Source organism: Rhea pennata, chromosome 1 (assembly GCF_028389875.1).
Source record: "Rhea pennata isolate bPtePen1 chromosome 1, bPtePen1.pri, whole genome shotgun sequence".
Taxonomy (NCBI): Eukaryota; Metazoa; Chordata; class Aves; order Rheiformes; family Rheidae; genus Rhea; species Rhea pennata.
In genome coordinates, this window is record NC_084663.1 from 14,667,121 (window position 1) to 14,687,617 (window position 20,497).

General features: G+C 40.0%; 1 long non-coding RNA gene across 3 annotated transcripts in view; it reads right to left on the bottom strand.

Annotated features, from left to right (window-relative positions):
* Positions 1–538: 538 nt before the first annotated feature.
* LOC134143724 (uncharacterized) overlaps positions 539–20,497 on the bottom strand; it is a 31,039-nt gene continuing 11,080 nt past the window's right edge. The window contains exons 5-7 of one of the 3 annotated variants that reach the window (XR_009959175.1): positions 7,608–8,368; positions 3,823–3,901; positions 539–1,066 (exon numbers count right to left, since the gene is read on the bottom strand). This is a non-coding gene — a long non-coding RNA (uncharacterized LOC134143724). Of the gene's footprint in view, positions 1,067–2,917; positions 3,902–7,607; positions 8,369–20,497 lie in introns of those variants that run through there. The other 2 variants (XR_009959176.1, XR_009959174.1) reach the window with 2 other exon arrangements.

Below are 20,497 nucleotides of genomic sequence, written 5' to 3' on the forward strand. Positions count from 1 at the left end.
TCGAAGTACTTTGAGGAACACGAGCCATTTAAACCCAAGTTTAAATGCCAGAATTGGGCAAAGCTTCTTTACAGAATCAAGGATTTGGCCCCAGTATCTACATAACTGAACCACCCCCTGCAACAACTCTTTTTTCTGGCCAGATCACCCTTAAGTAAAATAAGGAGCTGGAAGGTAATTTGTCTATAGGTAATGAGTAGACTTTGCTATCAGTACCACAATAGCTTGTAATGCAAGGAAAAAAGCTGTTCATAAAATTATTCTGTCAGAAATATGCACATCTCTTCCCAGAAGGTGAATTTCAGTACTAACCTGCAGTGTTTGCAGGAGATTCAGGTGTCTGGGGTCTCATTTGCACACAGGGTAGCAGGATATTCTTATAGCTCAAGTTCTAGCTAAGCTCATGGGAATTACCAGGCTCTGACTTTCATTACACTTTGCTGTTTTTTCCTAAGGATTCCCTCAATCTTACAGTCTGTTGCCAGACCTGTCTTGTGCTATTTCTGAAAGCTTTTATTTGCAATAAATCACCAGTGAATAGCAAGCACTGCCTCTTTTATTACACCTCATGCATTTCATTCCTGGTAAGACAGGAGGATTACAAAACATGCTGCAGTAAGTCAGGACTGAGAGAAGACCTAACCTTTATTTACTTGACGCATCCTGACAATTACTGGTGTAGTTATACTGGAGAAGTCATCAAAGGTCTTATTAGACTTGCCACAGCTTTGCATCCTCATCAACATGAAGGAAATTTGCCTGCAGCTGTGCCACCTGGGGCTCCGTGGACTGATGAGAGTTCACAAGCCTAATTAAATCCTGAAGGAGAAACCTCCAAGTGAAGGTGCTTTCCCAAAAATGATGCTGGGGACATTCTTCTCCACTGCAGAGCTATCATTTGCCCCAACATGCTGTCCAACTGGAGACTCCCTCTCACAGATGAGATAAACAGATAATTCTCCACCTACTTGGGACTGTGGATTTTTCTCTGTAGTTCTACATGGTTCTCTGTATTTCTAAAACCCGTCTATTGTAGCATTTTTTTCAAAGTGGTCTGTTCCTAGACCTACCGTAACAAGACAGAGAGAGGAGGAGAATTACAGTCTGTTGACCTCATTTTCACAGCAGTTTCAGCTAACCAGGGTATTTTCCTGTCTTGTCCTAAAATAAGTTACTGCTGCTCTTGCCCAGGCTGATCATATGTAGTGTCAGCATCTCACTGGTAGAAGAAACTCCTTGGTTTGGCAGCATGGTGGAAGGTGCTACGAAAAGTGACATAACTCTGCTGCTGTGAGCACAGCAGCAAATCCTTTAAAGGAACTTAATTATCACAGATGGAGAAATGAAAGCAAGGACCATTACACAGGCATGTTAATCGCATCAGTTGTCCTTCATATATTCCCAGTAATTTGGTATTACGTTATATACCAGACTTCCCGTGCAGCTGAAAAGCCCTGCTTGGACGGGCAGAGTTCTCTGGACCCATCATGCAATCATACTGAAACCCATAGCTCCTTTCACTGCTGTTTTATAGATCCAAAGACTGACAGATAGTGAGAAGCATGAGACCAGGCTCTGAGCCCAGCAGCAACCCTCCATTCGGGATATAATTACAAGTTCCTTGACAGGGAAAGCTGGTTGGACGTATAAGTCACTGCACAGGAGAAGGGACAAGGATTTGCAAAAGCAGCAGAAGCTGGGACACCAACTGGTTCAGCTGCATGTATCTTTGTGGGGGGAAAAAAATCAGAAGGCTATCAGACAGAAAGCAAGCAGCTAAAAGCAGAACCACGAGAATAAGCAAGAACAGAACTCTCTGATAATCAGCCTTGCTAGAAATGCAAGGTTAGACACAGAGACTATGAAAAATACTCGTTGCTGCATGTTCTTAGGATGTTCAGAGACACAGTGCCACACTAAAGATACAAGAATTTATCAGTGGATTTATTCTCCTCCTAGAAGAAACTGGCTAACTGCTCTGGCCAGGAGAAAGCCCTGTCAGTGTAAGACACGTACACTGAAATGCTGCAAAGGTGGGTGCAGAAAAAGCCACCCTTCACCAACATATTATTTTGCCTCACAATGACGGCACAAACTCTTCTACATGTACAAAATGGCCTGTGAAATCGAGACTGGCTATGTTCTGAAAACATGGCCTTTACGTTCACAAGGAAATTATTGTCTTAAGGAAGAAACTAGTGGACAAGATTCTACAGATTGTATTATTCAGGAAATGAGGGGAAAAAAATCATACTAGCGTCTCCCAACCTTAAAATCTATGACCAAAGTAGGCATCTTGTCAAAACAAATATTTTGTTTACTCCTTTATTTTTCTCATAGAGACTATATGCATGAAAGCTAGCTGACTGCGCACTGCTAAGGGGCTGTTTTGCCAAGGACATGAATGGGAGGAGATGCATCCTCTCATAAACACAGCATGGAGGAATAGTGTTAATAAGCAGAGAAATTATTTAGGCTGATGCATTTGGTATTGGGATTAAATACCTAATTTGGAAATTCAATAAATAATGATTGACTTATTAGTTATTCATACTCCATACAAACTCCTTAACAGTTTTATTTTTTCTTTTACTTCCTATCCAATATCTTGCTTACATCTGCTTGAGAATGGATTTTCTTTGGGGCTAAATGCTTCAAAATGTGATCCTCTTATTACCTCACCAGTGTTGTCCTTTCTATTAAGATACATGTTTCTAGCTGCAATTTAAAGGGGAACTGATGCTGAAAAAGGACAGTCCTGCCCACAACTATTCCTTCCATCTGCAGCTACACATACTGGCTTCCTTATATCTGCACTAGTGATTACACGGCTGCAGATCTCATTGATAAATAATAGAATTCTGCAAATAAGAGATTAATTTTCAACTAAAACAGATTAACAGCCACGTGAGCACTAGACTCAGTGCAATGAGGGAGGTCCTGCATGCCAGCATGGCAAACAACAGGCAGTAAGTGTACAGCCATCACTAGATGCTGCAGATAGCTCATGCACATGAAAAGCAATATCCAGGAGATAAAGCACTGCATCGAAGAGGTCAGCTTTCCAGGGGCTGTGTGCAAGTGACAGAGAGCAGAACATACAAGAGATTCTCTGGCACAGCTAACTCGCTTCTGAAATTTCATACCATCAGCTAATGTATTTTACACTACCCTCCACTAGCCAAACAGACTCAGTAAGAAATTGTTGCTGCATCTTTTTTCTTTTGTCTTGGCAGAAAAAAAAAAGGTAGTGTCAGAAGTCAAGATCACAAATGCATAGGAAATTGGTTGTATGGTAGCATGAGAGACTGTCTTACTCATTACAGCTCTGCTCCTACACCACTTGGAGTTAATCATAGACCTCTGTGTGTATGTTCCTCATATGTATTGTCCAGCTGAGCCCTAGCAGCTTTAGTCTGATCCTGAATCTTTAATGAATACGGGCCAGTATACTTCCACGTAACAGGCCAACTTCTACCTTGTTTTTTGTTTTATTCTAGTGTAAATCTTTTTGGAGTCACCAGAGGGCACCATTATAGATAGCTATAGCATTGTGAAGTACCTAAATCATGCCAAGAAAGTGTATTTTGGAAAAAGTACCTGTTAATAGTTATGGAAGTCCTGATAGGCCTTGTGGCATTCACTAGGAAATGCATTTTTTTTAAACTCACTATATCTTTAATTCAGCACCTTGCCACACCTACTCATGTGAAAATACACTGCATTACATTAATGTTACAAAGAATGCCATTGTAAATAGTTTAACTTAACTACAAAGAGATTCTGATCAGAGAATTAGGAACTGAATAATTAAAAACGCACACTTCCTCTTCAGCATCTCCTTTTCTTCACTTCCCGGTTCTTTTTTCTTAGCTGTTTATTGCGTTGAATCTAAAAGAAGCTAAAACAAAAAACAAATCACAAACTTCCTAATGTTATGTTTGATTTTAAATGTTTATTTTTTCTTTCTTGAATGTGGCTTTGCCTCACATCATGTTACATTAGCAGAGAAAAATAATTTGCATCCATTTACCCAAAGGGATTTAACAATGAGAAGTCCGCTTATATCCAAAGCGGGCAGCTTCCTAGCTCTCCTTGCTGACAGGGCATCTACTCAGCTAATTTCCACACCTCTTCATGAGCTCCTGCTGCCAGACCTGCAACCATGTTAAGAATAAGGCAGTTCCTCTCCAAATACATTTCCCAGGATCTTTTCACAATATCAGACTTCAGATCATGACATCCTTTCTACTGATTAGTGACAGATCATCTGAACTCTATTCATACCCATTTGGAAAGACAAACCTGAATGCAATCGCAGAATGTGGCAACAGCTGGAGCTCAGAGTGGGCTCTTGGACATGACTAGGAAAATGTTTTATATAAACATTTCTCTTTTTTTAAAAAAGGCAAAAAGTTAACTGCTATAATGCTGAGACTAAGTATTGATGCACAAGCCAGTTACTACAAGCCAACAGCTCTGCAGGGATTATCTAGGCACATGCTCTCAACTACCCCTTTGTTTCCTTAAATGGGAATATGCTACTTTTTAATTACCTCATGCTTACTATTGGGGATTATAGAGAAAAGCATGCACACACAATCTGTGCAACAGCTGATGGGTGGGATGTGAAGCATCCATTTGAATTCAGTCTTCAGTGGTTAACAAAGTGTATGTGTTGCCCTTGCACCTCAGCACTGTCAGTTCTTATGCATACTCAGTGCACAGATTTCAATCCACACACCTAACCGGCATATGTTATTATGTGCCTTTATCTTGTCAAAACATTACAATAAAACTGCCAGTCTTCTAGAAAACTGTTACTACGTTATTCATTGAGGAGTAATTCAGATGTGTGGTAACCTGAAGAAGACAATTTACTCCCGCATTTGTTTGAGATCTCCCCCCTCCTTCCTCCACTTCGGATGTTTTGCTTTCTTTCATTTGATAGTTTAGGTAAACGTGCAAATGCTCTTTCACTAGCAGCTGCATCAGACCTGTCACTGTCAGATTTTCAAACACCGAGCTTGAGCTGTGCAGCCACAAGGAGCCCTTTGTTGTTATTTTACAGTAGGCAGATTTAGCGAAAGAACAACGACACGCTTCGTTCAAATTATTAAGGATAATATCCTGTACTTGCAAATGACTGATTTTTCTTTGGAGGCTTGTCTCTGAATTTTAGGTTAGCTATTTCAGCCATATAAACCCTACAAGTAAAACTATGCTGTCTTTTGTAGAGCTTCACTCTACACTCTGCAAAAGCTCTAACTACTACAAGCAAACTTTCTTTCTTTCTTCATCTCAGCCTGGAGCTGTTTCCCATCCTCTTCATGAAAGGGAAAAGCAGGCAATGAGACTTCACTGGTCAAAGGAAAAGCACCTCTTACATCATCCTCAATACTCTGCAGGTTCCCCAATGCCCATCTGGGTTATTCATCACAGAGCACCAGATACAATTGTGAAATGGTCCCTTCATAGCAAACAACATAGCTAAGAAACACATGATGGATAGTCCCTTAAGCAGGGCAAGAACTTCCAAGGGTTGGAAGGGCTCTGCTGGAACTGGCCCTTCCATCCCTTCCTCTGGCACTGCTGCTGCTCAAAGGCAGGCATGTTCCAGCTGAGACCCAGAAAAATTCTACCTGAGGCCTAAAGGAAATTCTAGTCTTTACCGGGTTAAATTCAAGCATGCCATCATGTACGTGCACATAACTCTTAGCAACTTCAGAGCAGGTACAATAAAAAGGATCAAATTAGGGTTTTGTACATATTTTGTTGTTGTGACTAACAACTATCAGATTTATCTTAAAAGCAAAATAACATATATACAATATTAGTTCTATGCACTTATGCAGCATTTTGGTTTTGATTGTTTGAAAATTTCTCACAGGTATTACTTGTCCTCTACAGAAACACCGCATAGACAGGAATCTCCAGTCTGAAAAATAAAAAACTGAAAGGGACATAGCAGAGAGCTATAAAATCAAGTGCTACGGATGGCAATTGTTCACTTTTCTTCCAAATTAAAGTTCATAGGAAAGATGAACAAAAAAGCGGTTCTTCACACATGGCACAGTCAATTGCCTGCACTCCTTGCCAAAGGAGTGAATTCTAGGAGTTTGTACTGGTGTCAGCAAAAAGACTAGACAATCCTGAAAATGAAATCTGTGAAGGTTTACTGAACACACAAAACCCACCAACAGCACAGGAGGCCTCTGAGGCGCAAGTGGTAGGCACTAGGAGGGCAATGAAAAACCTAGTATTTATACTGGTCTTTTCCTTGGACTTTGCTCAAGGCATCTGCTTGGGGTGTCTGCTGGAGAAAGGACACTGAGCTTGGCAGATCTTCAACCATACTCAATATGGCCATTCTTGTTTCATATCCTAATTACCACAATGGGAAATGATTACAGTTCTCAGGAGTTTTCAGGCTGAGAGTTACACTGATAGAAACCGCTAGAGTGAATGACTATGACTAGATGACAATGACTAGACATGTCACCAGAAAGTGTCAGGTAGTCCAGTCTAAAACAAGCCTGAAATAATCAACACTTAACCCCTGAAGAGATGCAGCACGTTTTCCTGATATTGTGCAGCAGAAGGAGATGATCAAAAACATGTAACATAGTCCAGATCAAAAAGAAATCCAAACTTGCATCGTATTTGTTAGAGTATATTTCAAGACTTGACTTACACTTTTTCCCACAGAAATTTAACAGTTCACAAACATTACTGCTTTTGAGTAAATCTTAAACTTTCCGGAGAGACAAATAAGGTGAAAGTCACTTTTGTAAGCTCTTTCTATGTATATCGTGTAGTTGGAGTGAACTTTGTGCATTCATGAGGAAGGAACTCCTACACATTAGAATTACGTTTGACCATGATGCCAGTACCCAGGCATACCCTTGTCTCTGTGCAAACTCGGTTTAACCAAGTCTGAAACACTGCCGCATGCATGGTACATGCACACTCTGCATTCCCCTGAAGTTGTATCTCAAGGAGAGTTATCACAAGAGGGCGCCTGATGTCCCAAATATCCAGAGCCTGATCATATACTGCCTTTTCTGCAATAGTATGTCATATATCTAACGTCAAGTTCTGATCAAAAACTGATTGCTGGGGGGTGGATGGAAAAGGGCACAAAGCCAGGAGTAACACCATAGCTGCTTGTGGCTGGGCCTCAGATTTGCTAACGTACCAAGAACACCAGGGAACACTTTCCCTGTCCCAAAGACCGGATTCTGTTAATGACTCCGCCTTTCCTAAATAAAGGCTGCTATTAGGTTGTATGAAAAAAACTGCCATTTGCAAGACTTAAATGGTAGGAAGAGGCAGAAATGTCTTAAGAAAATGGTAAGACAAAAGCCAAAAAGGTTAAATATCTTTAAGTTAAATTTAGCCTGGCAACTGCCCAAACTATGAATTCTGGCAGATTGCTGGTTATAACAGAAGCCACTTCCTCTGCAGCAACAGGCAGTCAACGCTATTGTGCGCTTCCTGGGGATGGGCTTTGCGGTGTTTCAGACCGAAGCCACAAAACATTGCTTATACAGAGCTAAGTGATTAAAAAAAAAAAAAGAAAAAAGAAAGAAAAAGAAAACACTAACAGAAAGCCCACCAGTGGCACTTCAGGGAATTCTCCCATGCGTATCCACCTCAGAAATGAATTGGGATATTTTTCTCCCTCCCTTCATTTTAACACATAGATTTCTATCACTGGAAACTTTCTGGAGAACAGCTACTCACGCAGTGCAGCCTCTGCCATCGTAACCCAAGTATTTTTATGGAAGAGCAGCAGGTCTGAGAATACCCTCAGGGACGTGCCGGGGGCTGCCCGCTCCCCTCCTGGCGGTGCACTCCTCTCTCTCCGCAGCAGGGCTGCGACAGGAATACAGCTCGTGTCCTCGCAGCCTTCCCGCAACAGGCAGAAGGCTCACAGGGATGGAGAGCCCTGAGTCCCCTTGGCAGGGCCTGCTGCTCTCCTTGACCACAGAAGGAGCAGTAGGAAGCCGGGACTTTCGCAGCACTTTCTGGCAGCTTTCAGCACTGCCTGCCAGTAGGGATGCACGTGAAGCTCCTGTTGCAGCTTTCCGCTGTTTTGTTCACTTGAAAGGTGGGCATCTTCCCCATCCATTCCTTCCTTCTACAGCTCCACATGGGGCTACAGAGCAGGAAGCAGGCATTACACAGGCTCCAGGTGCTCTAAGTGAAGAGCTGATCAAGTAGATAGCATGGGGGAAGGACCTGCTGCCACCTGCTCCTCTTGCTGTGCTCCTTACTGAGGCATAGAGCAGACTGGAAAAGGGGAGCCTCCGTGTAGCACCCAGAAAGACGGAGCCAGGTCATTTGGTAGGGAAGAGGTAGAGTTCTTGCAGAGGGTCGGTAAGAGTGTGCAACCACGTTTTCCCCGTGGGGGGGGGGGGGGGACGACGAGAATGACATTATACTAATATAGGAGACAGGAAACAACAAAGCATAAAAAAAAAAAACCACTGAAAGTGAATACACATATATATATATGAAGGGTTACCAGGAGCACTAACAACTGAACTAAACGGAAAACAAGAAAAAGGACCTGGTTCATCTAACTCCTTCCAGTTTTAGTAATCTCTAGTGCCACTCATAACAGTAAAGCAGTAAAAATAGGTCCTCAGGCATATAGTGTTCAAGGCCTTTAAACGTCACATAGAAAAATGAAGATTTTTTTTTCCCCCCTAGGTGATGGTGACCTTCTAATGTCTTACCCTGGCATACAATCTGAATTCAGTATTTTGACACAAGTTTGAGAACCTAGATAGACAGGCTGGAATTTCTAATTCCCCTACTTTTTTCATGGAATTACACTACTTCACTGCCAAGGATCTTGGTGGGCCAGTCCTGATTTGTCTTTACTAAGTGGCTTCTTTTCTCTCCGTTCCAGAAAAGTGCACTGAGGTCCTCATCTACCTCAACGCTGCGGTCCAATCTAAGTATAGACTTCTTTATAGTTATGCAAGAGAAAGGCACTTTTATTTCATCTCATTTTAAGGTAAACATGTGAACAGGATCATCTGAAGTGCACTTCTATCAAAAGGCAATATACTGATTCTAGAATTATCCAGAAAGCAAAGCTCCACCACCAGGTTAGGTGTGGAATGAAGCTCTCCTCTTAGCTGAAAGGGTTTGCAAACACACCTGCCCCACACAGCCATGGGTGCCATCAGCAGGCAGCTCCTGCTCCCACAGCCGGGGCTCGTGGGCACCTCTCCCCACATCAGCACACGTCCTCCCGCTGCTGCCTGCGGCAGCTGACAACACAAGCAGCCGTGCTCAGCGCCACAGGGTAAGGCTCAGCTGGGGGCAAAGGCTGCCTCCAATGCTCGCAGCTGTCTGGACAGTTAACAACCGGGTACAACTTATAGGTGCTGTTTCACAAAACAGCAAAGCCAACCTCATCACCAACTGCTGCTAAAAGGAGAAGTTCCTGTTTCGTCATCCCTTGCACTAGCCCTGGGGCTCATCTGACCCCACAATAAGCTGGTCAGAGCTAACCTGGCATCAGACTAGCACTGCAAGAAAAGTGAAGAGTTTTCTGCTCAATCAGCTCACTGAGTTCAACTGAATGCTAGCACTGGTACACGGGTGTACCGCGGGAGGGAAGGAAGCAGATACTGGCAGGGGTATGCAAGCCACTTTGCTGAATCATTGAATAACACACTACACTACCGAACAGGTTTAACTAAATTGGCAAAGACCCCCATAGGGGCATCTGTCTGGCTTATAAATTGTTATTACGAAGTGATTATATTGATTCTTCTCAATTCAGTAGTGTCCCGGTTTGCGGATTTCAGTTAGTTTCAATATCACAAAACTAATGACCTAGTAAGGCAAATGGGGCAGCTCACAGCAGAGCTGTTGTTTCAACGCTGCACGCAGAAGCTGACAGAGATCACTCATTGAGTACACTTCCAGTTCTCCCAAGATTTCTATGCTGTTTCCTACATATTCCATCTTAATTTAAATCAGTACTAACAACATTGCAGGATTCTTTGGGCTGAGGTCATGGATATATGGCTCTGCTTCTTCACTGGTCTGTAGTGCAGGATGTGTACAATATAAAGTAAATACTACAGCCTTGAAATGTCATTCCACTCTAATGGTTGTTTATACTGTGGCATTTCCTATAAAATAAGTGATCCTACATAGAACTTATGAATAATAACAGCAGCACCTGCTTGCATCTCACTTCATAAGACATTTTCAGTTTCCTGCTATCATACCCACACATTCTACTGAATGTTTGGAAAACACAGTAATTAAATGTGCCATTACTTCCCCTCATAGTTTAGCATCTCCAGATTTATAGGCTCTGATATCAAAATATAATTAATTGCCTTAAACTTTGAGAAATCCAATCCAACAGTCCTATCCAATTTTTACAACTCTCACAAGGTTGAAATATAGTGAATATACTGCTCTTTCCCATAGCAAGTATGATGAAAGATCAACTCAGGCCTCAGTTTTTAAATGGGTTTCTAAATGAAATACACCTAGAGACCAGTGGCCTTTCAAGTAAGTTTCAACATCAAGCAGGATTAAATAGTCCTAGAATAACTAGCAGGTTTTTTTGCAGACTGCCATCAAGTTTAGAAGGCCTGCTCCTTCCCAGTTATACCCCCCATCTACCAGTTTAAAAAGGAAATGCATCAGACCTGCTAGAAATTGAAGCTGTTTACATCTGTGACAGTAACTCCTGATGTATTTGCAGCTGCTTGTGGTATGAGGCACAGGCCCAAAATCTTACCTCCCTTAACATTTTTGTAAAGGCCTTCCACATCGAAACAAAAATCAACCCCATTCTACCCAGAAAGATAATAGCTACTATTGATTTAGAATCTGTAACAAACAACTCCAACTGTTGCAGGGAATTTATGAATAAATTAATTCACTGCTTTCGATTTCAGCAGGAACTGGGCTGGGTACTCTGTTCCTGGAGCCGTTGAAGTGAGGTTAAGAGAACAGGTACAGAAACAGATAGCAGACCTTCTGGCTTACGTTTCTTCAGAATTCTTAGTGCTGTAGCTGTTCAAAGTTTTGCACAAAGACTAATTAAAACCAGTTTAACAGTTTCTGTTCAGAGTCACCTCTGAAGAAAGGTAATCAAAGTAAGTATAAGGCTGCTATATATTAAGGCACTCATCTCTATCCTGCAGAAATATTTGTATCTCCCTCCTCAAGGTAACCCACTAACACATAGGCAACATGACTAAGTTGGGTCAGTCTGGAACACACACATGTGAATCTATGAATTCCTTTTGTTTTTAGGAGGAACACTTACAATCATAACCTGCCTGTGAAGCTCCATGCTGCAGTAGAAAGTAGCATCTCTAGAAAGCTAAGAGGCCATTAGCCTCTACAGTCCTATCACTGGCATTAATAGAATTGCCACCAACAGAATCATTATTTGACTAGTATCTGCTGGAGATGTAGAACACAAAACCCTCACAGTCTTGCTTTTTAAAAAAAAGCATGGAAGAAAGACACAGTGAAAAGAACCTGAGTCTGCCCTGATATATCAGTGTAGTCCAACGGAGCAGTGATAACAGCCTGAATTACCGAGGCAGTAACTGGAAGCAGACTGCTAGGTAGCAGAACTGTAAACACTCCTCAGAGGCCAATATGAAAGAATTTAGTCTCAATGAGGAACTTCCATGTGTTCAATCTACAGACTGAATCAGTCATAAGTTGTGTGTCTTCAACACAACAGGCTGCACAGGATTATGCAATTATTGAAATACATTATCCACCAATATAACTTCATTGCTCACTGGAGCATGAAGGTTTTTAGGTTCAACTAGCTACTTATCCTTGAACCATTTCATGACAGCACTGGGCCACTTTCAGTAATAATGTATATTTACTGAGGGATAGAACTGCATGTTAACTACAGATTTTTGGCAGCTATAGCCACATCATGAGACTGGTCACTTCCTGCTACACAGACACTGAAAAAAAAAAGACAGAAAAGGATTAGTTTTCCATAACTTGCAGTTGGGTGTGTCCTTCTAAAAACACTGCAAAGGGGACTCTATTGTGCCAGCCAGCCCAAGAGGAAGGCACTCCCCAAAACACAGGGACCATGTAATTGCTCTTGCACCTTCCAAAAGGAGCAGAGCACATGCTCCCATCCAAACACAGCCCTGTTTGCTGAGCTTATGTTGACATGAGGAGAGTCATCCCTTGCTAGGGCACAGTCAATCTAGAGCACACAGGAGCTACAGATGAAAAAGCAAAACTCATCCTGAGGGAACTTCTGTTTACTTGAATATCTTCTCTATAATCATATTTTATGGGCCACATGTTTTGGGAATGCTGAACAGTCAGGAGACTGGCAGTGACCAAAGGGAGGTATTTCCTTCCAAAAACTGCTGAAAACCAGGATACAGCCTTAAACACTCTCAAAGCAGCCTTATGCTTAGCTATATAAGCACCACCATGATTAAAGTTTTGCTCTTAAGTAGGTATTGAACTTCACCAAACAATATTTTTGTTGTTGCTTTTTTCTAAATAATTAAGAAAAAACAATACCAAGGTTTAAAATTCACTTCGAAAAATATTTTTCTGTCTGGAAGTGAAAAATAACACCTTGCTTTTTAAAAATGTGATCCAAGATGGTAACACACAAAATGGGGGGAGGGGGGCCCACAGGTCTTTATCCTCTTCAATCCTACAACTCCTTCCTTTACAAATAGCTCCATTAATTTGTAGGCAGAATAGCACACAACTCACCAGTAGGTGTGAGTGGCAGATTTAGAAACACTAACCACCCTATCTCTTTGGGTGGGATAGCAGACCCAGATATGCCGTTCTCTTTTTACAGTAATGACTAAGCAGAGATGAAGCAGTGTCAGGAGGAAAGAAAAAAAAAAAAAAAAAAAAAAACACACACACACAGCTCAAGTTATTACCAAACTTGCATTCCTTCTAACTTTTCTTCCCTTAAAGACAGGAGATAGTTATTTTTATGTTGTGCTTATGCGGCCACACCACTATCAGGCTTAGTATGACAATCATCAATTGACTCACGTAAAACAGGGCAACGTTTTACTAGTTTACTGATTAAATTATTTTGTTTTCTAATCAGGAAATCTAATGTGTTGAATTCCTCCCCTCCCCCATTTCAGTAAGAGTATTTAGTATCTGGCAGGACCAAGCACCTTTTAAGCTGCCATTCCTTTGCATTAGTGTTTTCTGTATAGTACTTTGAACAAGAGGTTAGACAAAAAAATATAGTGACTTATAATCTTGAAGAACAATGGGCATTTCTGTGAACTGCTTTTCTACACAGGATGTGGGATGGGCCTCCTTGAGCTTGTGTAATCTGTCTGGAAGTCCAAAAACCACACTCTGAAAACATGCTTTTCCTTCAACAAATAGTCACACACACAGCTTGTCTAATGTTAGTTTACATGGCTTTCATTCACCAACATGGAAAATTTCCATTTAGAAATGCTTTAAAAATATTATTATCTCAAATACAATACACAGAACTTCTTATATAAAAGCCTTTACTTTGTTTTAATTCCACCACTGACTGTATTTAGGGGTGGATATGTCACTTATTTAAAATGGGAGCTAGGAGCTGCATCTCTAGTAGTGTTTTAAATGCCAGTGTCACATCCTCTGATCATTTGAGCCCCGAAACAAAAAACAAAGGCACTGGAATCAATTTAATCTAATACACTGGGAAGGATTTGTAAGTTAAACATTCAGATTATCCTACGAACTAATTTTTTACAATCAGAGCATCTAGAAAAACCATCAGGTTTAGATACCTAGGCAGCCCTTCTGAGTCCCTTATACTCTGCTGAAAAATAATTCTTCCTCCGAGTGTGCACCAAAACAGTCCTGCTTGTAGGGAAGGAGTATACGTACTGTGCAAGGACAGGACCAAGTATAATAGAGACTAAGACATGTGGAAAGCATGGTTTCCTCCACATTTGACATCTGGCATGGCAAGGTAAATTAAAAAAAAAAGGAGACAGTTATGAAGCTGCATGTTAAGAAGTGCATATTGCAGTAGCGCATTGTTTCATATTATTCCACTTTCAGACAGATTAAGCAAGGTTTCTTATTTCAAAAGCATTCCCATTTATCTAAAATAAATTGCCTTGATGCACTGAAAAAAGGAGGAACTGCCACTTGACCACAGAAACATTTTCATCACAAATATCTGTGCTGTATTTGTAGAGATAGCACAATAATGACATTAGAGCTTTTGGATCAGGCCTTGGACTCAGACCTCAGAAATATAACTCCCAGTAAACAGCAGGGTAATGTATCTAGGCATCAGACAGCATGTCATTGCATTTCAGAAGTGCAATGACTTAATTGGGGTCATCATCAAAAAAGAACAAGTATCAGTTATGATCCTCCTTTTAATTTCATTTCATTTACTGGAGTTATCTGCTTGAGAATATGAACCTCTCCCTCCCCCTCTTTCCTGTTTGTCCAGCTCTTGCAGTTTTAAGACCTGGTTTATCATCAGCAATTACTGAAGTATTTTTAATACAAGTTCTCCTTTACAATTTGTGCTCATAGTAAAAATACAACCTTAAGTATAACATTAAAAATGCTGTACTATAATGAATTGTTAGGAATGGTTCCACTCTAAATAAAAAAATACATGTACAAAACCGGGTTAAGTGCTTTGAAATATTTTCCATCAACTCACCACTATAGATTCTGTTATAATATTAAGTATTTTAATTCCTCATGAAATTGGCTGGTGATTTGAAGCTTCATTATCTTTTCCAGGGCTTGGTAAATACCCTTTTAAGTTTTTTCAGTAAGTGCTTTTGAATCTATTTTTTTTTCTTGCTGCAAGAAGGTTTTCTTTCTGTAGGAAATCAGAAGTAACAGAATTTAAGGTTGGGCAACCGGAAAAACCCCACAACTCTTCCAACTTATTAAAACTTATTTTTGCACACTAACAGGTTTCAAGTGATTAGAAAACCTTCAAAACTTTCCCCCTTTTCCCATGCTAATTGAGATCAGTATGGTATATTCCATTAGCCAAGTTATGAATTGAGGGATAACTATTCAGCAATATTAGACACAGCAGTTCCTACCTCATCATGCTATATTTTGACAATCAACACACTGAGTCAGAAATTACTGCATTCTATGCATAACTGTTTAACATCTGACTTCACCCTAAGCAAGTTCTCATCTGAGTACATACACTATATAAATCCAGCTCCTGTAACTTGGTACGGGAAAGTTGCAAGGAAATTCCAAAAGCTAACAGCAAGTAACGTTTCTATGATTCAACAAGTTATAGCTTTTTCCAGTGTAAAAAACACAATATTAACCACATGAAAAAGTGGTTTTTGCCTGCATTGAAAATGCCAGGGCCACTTCAACTTTGGGTGACTGAGTCTACCACCCTGGTTAAATTCCACTGTGTATTCTTCTACTTTATCCTGTACCTTCACTTAAGTTAGTTCAAGGGTGAAAATAAGAAAGTTTTATGTTGCAGAGCCTCAGAAATCAGCTATACCAGAAAAAGCAGAGAAATTGCCCTCTGACTGGATTCACTGGGTTTTTATCTTTTTTGTTGAAAACTGTGTTATCAATATGTTTATATTTTAGCCTCTCTTTACAAAGTAAAGCAATATATCTCAGTTAAAGCTTACAGCAGTTATCCCAGCTGGATAGAAGACTACACTGGAGCAAGGTACTACTACTAGTCATGTCCTAGCCTAAATAATAATACCTGAAGAGTTCTGTTAACATCACAAGCAAAAAAAAAAAAAAAAAAAAAAAAAAAAAGAGAGAGAGAGAGAGAGAGAAATGGAAAAAAAAGTTCTATTCTGCTTCCTCTCATTCTACTCTTAATTTTTGTTAGAGAAGATTGAAGCCTGTATTCAAAGACTTCAAACCAAGTTGTGAACATCACTCTCACTGCTAGCAATACTAGTAATTTTATTAAGGGCTGGAGCTGCCATGGAAAGGCAAGGTGGGGGCAGGGAGGAAGGAGGAAAGAACGAACCAAGTCTATGAAAGTAAGACTTGAAAGCTGTCATTAAGCTCATTGTTTTAATTACATGTTTTAATGCATGAAGTGAAAGTGAAAAAAGTTTGATGACTAGAAATACAATTGTGGAAAATCAGGTTCTACTCATTTGTTTTATGACATTATGAAGTCCAACAGCAGGAAGTGGAGAAATGTCAGAACAGACAGCCCATGCAACTAAGTTCTCTTGTTTTATAACAGTTTGTAATTTCAGGCCACATACTGTTGCCCTAATTTTTTACCAGTAATATGACAAGGAAGAACTCTTCTTCATTTGCGGCAAAAGCAGTATTGTTAACTTGTGGCAAACTAATAAAACTACAACTAACAAGAAGCTAAAAAAGGATCTCAGAATAACACTTAGCAATACCTTTATTTAGATTTTGCCCCTGCCTCAGGCTTCCTAAGTACCAGAAAAGTTTTTCATTGATTTAAAAGTTTAAAAAAAAGTTTCAGCAGCAATATTGGCCTGCAAGTAATCTGTCCTATCACAGAACACCTCTCCCTCTATTCTGATGATTTGTGGATCCACACTGGGTTCCAGCTCAGAAATAAAGTCCTGGGGTGGAATCAACCCTCTGTTCAGAGCATCCCCCCCCCCCCCCCAATTAGCCCAAGTGAGGGCTATGGTTTGGTACTACGACAATAACCCATAGTGGTGGTGAACAACAGCAGGGGGTAAGAATACCTTAAGCCACTACTGCCTCTCTCATATCTGCAGCAGGCCCTAATATACCACTTCGTAATTCTGGTTAAGAAAGCTGGTAGTATTCCAGCACTAAAGTTGAACTCCTCAGTTAACATCAATTTAGTATCACTCACACCAGTTTTTACTTTGTAGATTAGAATGATTTGCTAGTTATCATTAGTTTCTTCCAAGTAGCCCTGACAACATCTCCTGCAACCACTAGCTCAACCTTGTAACTCCATCAGCTTTCAAGAGGTTGCCTTCGTTAGTTCCACGCTTCCAAGTCCAGCAGTCATCTACTTAGGCTTCTTGATGGCAGGTGTGAGTGGTTGAGAACCACTAAGTTTTCAGCAACTCCCCACATAAGGTTCCTTTCTGTCACTTCACCTCCTATTTGCTACAACTGCCCCTTCTCACTTTAGGTCTTCCTTCTCCTTATACTCTCTTGGATTAGACCCTCATATTTCTCTGCTCGACATCCTCCTGTCACCAGTTCCTAACCCCCTCCTTTGATTCATTCCCAGAGCTACCTTCATTCCTGAAGTCCTTAATGCCTCTTAGGAGTTTCTTAATACACTCCTTCACCCTTGGTACACTTTACTCCATTTCCCTAGCCTACATATGCCAATTTACCACTTTTTTATTTTATTGATCTTCTGATCAACAGATGCTTTGAATCACATTTTTTTTTCTTTTCTGCTCAGATGTTCGGTTAATTAGAAGCAATTCTAACAGCTAACACACACTCTTACACCCAGCTTAGAGCAATCCAGTATCTTTTAGACAAAAAAAAAAAAAAAAAACAAAACAAAAAAAAACTCCTTTAGATCTAGTTTACAGTGTATTTTCAGCCTTCAAAAGGTATGGATGTACAAGCTACCTTATACATGATTAAGTAACTCAGATTTATCTCAGGTATGAAGTATGTATAATCTGACCAGCATCAGAAATTGCAAAAGGCTTATTTGGAAATCTAAGCTTCTTAAAGAAATCCCACCCATAACTTGCACTCCTTTTCCCAAAAGGAGCATCACAGCTTGGACAAGTTTTGGCAAGTTTTCAAGTAAGTAGCAAGAGCCTTTATTCTAAAGCATGAAGAAAGAACAGGAGCATAATTCCTCCCAATTCAACTATATTAAATTGCGTGTGTGTATGTGTATATATATATATATATATATATATATATGTGTGTGTGTGTGTGTGTGCACGCGCATATATATATATCTCACATACACACAGAGCACATACAGAACTTTAACCCTATGATTTAGAGAAACTAGAAATATAGTAAGAACAATAGGTGGTGCTACCAGCCCTGCTTCTGTTCAATACCCACAAAGGACACGCATACAGTAGTAGACCCTACTGTACATATATGTAGACTTAAACCCATCTTTTACGTGATTCACTGCTTTTTTTTAAATATACCGTTTATTAAAGTTTTTCCTACTTTTTGATACTGGTAGTAACCAGCACTGTCAAACTAAGTATTCATATGGTAGTTAGTATATTACTAATTTCATATTAAATGACTGTAAAGAGAAATTAGACTACTTTCTTAGAGAGAGTTGCAAAACTAAATATATATATATCAAGCCTGTAGAATTACTGGTAAAAAATCAAATTAACAGCAAAATATGACAGTTGTTTGCAATTTTAAAAAAATAGCTGAGGACAAATGTAATTGCTAAACTCTTACTACGATGCTGTCTTTTTAACATTAAGTTAGCATGATTCAGCCATCAGGGGATTAGTTTAAGATCCTTACTGTCTGTGCCTAAGTAGTGATGCAAGAGTTTGCAAGTCTTTCTGTAAACAGACACTCCAATTTTCCCCCTGTGGGGTTCAAGGTTTTGAAACTGGTGTTCTCAATCTACTCTTTCCTACATGGCTAGTTTCCCAGAGCAGCTAATACCAATACAAACTTTTTATTTCAACAAAAAGGATAACAAGCATCTGAGATCTGTTCATCCCACCTCCTCCCAGTCCTAACTTCAAATGAAAAGTTTTTTTTTAAAAAAAAAAAAAAAAAAAAAAAAAGCTGCAAGTACATCTACTAACAACTATGCAAGGGTGTTGGAACATCTCCAAAAAAAACGGAGCATGAATAAGTGGAAAATACATAGTGGAACACACAGAAGACAGGAAGGAAAAAAGGTATATCCACTGATGACATTTCTTTATAGCTCCTAGAGGAGTATGCTATTGCAAGCCTAATGTTTCTATCTTTGCTCCACACATGAGGACACTTCTGCATGCCAAAGCTAGTATTTATCTGCAGCTTGCTTGAGTGGTTCCAGGCTTGTTTTGTAAACATCCTACAAAGCTAAGAAGCTTCATACTTTTAGGTGAGTTGCTGCAGTTTGATTTGTCAGAAGATACACAATCAGACATTTTTCCTCACAAATTTACACCTGTGTACAACTTAATAAACCCATGCAATGATAAAAATGTGGTATTATACAATTTGATATCTGTAAGTAGGACTATACCAAAAAAGAAAGAAAGAAAAAGAAGTGTTTCCCTTAGGGGAAAACCTAGAAGACTGCTATAGATCTCTTCATGCCTCTATGGCTCAAACTAGTAATTCAAAGCTTGAGACCTGCCCCCACCCCCCCCAGTTGAAACAGTTCAGCATACCCCAAGCAAAACACATACTGTTACCAAGCTTCCATATTCCTTTACTTTATAAGAGCTTTGTACCAAAACCTACACATAAAAATAATATACAATTATGGTTAAGAAGTAACAGCTGATGTGAAGACATTCATTATAAACATGAATATGTTTAGATGGTAATCACTAAGAAGCACTAGAGTATTGAGTTTCACTGATTTCTCAAATTAGAATTACTCTTCCAGTTGCTGTCATGGAAACTTTGATGCTGTGACAGGCATGTCTAGTTATGAGCATTAATAGCCATGTTTTGGGGGCTATCCACATGCGATTAACAGATAAGCTGCATTCTCGTTTGAGAGGCTTTATATCTTTATGTTGTTTAAAAAGGAAGTCAAAATATTATGGAGTGCTACAATATAATTGCAGTAGATGTACTATCCCTCCAACAGAAAGTCAGGAATGTACTGACATCATTTTTATATACAAACAGATAAAACAACTCAGAGTTGCTACTCTGAGCCTCACCTCCCTACCACCTTCATCTATGGTGCTCTGTGTTTGGGGGGGGGGGGGGGAGAATGGGAAGAAGGGAAGGGAGACAGAAAACAAGCACTTTTCCTGCTCCCTAAACCCCAAAATTAACTGAGAGATTATTGCTGTAACATTTAAGCCACACGTGCACTCCAAGAAGTCTGAAATACTCTAGTCAAACAGTCACAGGATCCTTGCTTTTTGCCCAGTTCTCTTCCCCCCCCCCCTTTTGTATCATCATGAGACAGAGATCATAACAGCCTTTAAAATATATATATATATATATATATATATATATGTTTTAAATATATTTGTATCTCTGAAGTCAGCTAAGCAACAAAAGCTACAGGAGCATTCTGACTTGTCAACACAAGAACCAACTTTTCCCTTTCAGACAACTCTTGTCCCATGGTTAAAAGGCCAGTGGATTTAGCAAGAGTCTATTCTTCACATTAGAAGGGAGAGGAAACAAAACATCCTTAAGCTGGGTATAATGCACTGGAGAGTAACTATTTGTATTAACTTCAGGTTATGTGAGCAAAGGTCATGAATACCTGTACAGTCAGACACCACTGGACAGATTTTGCATGATGGCATGAATT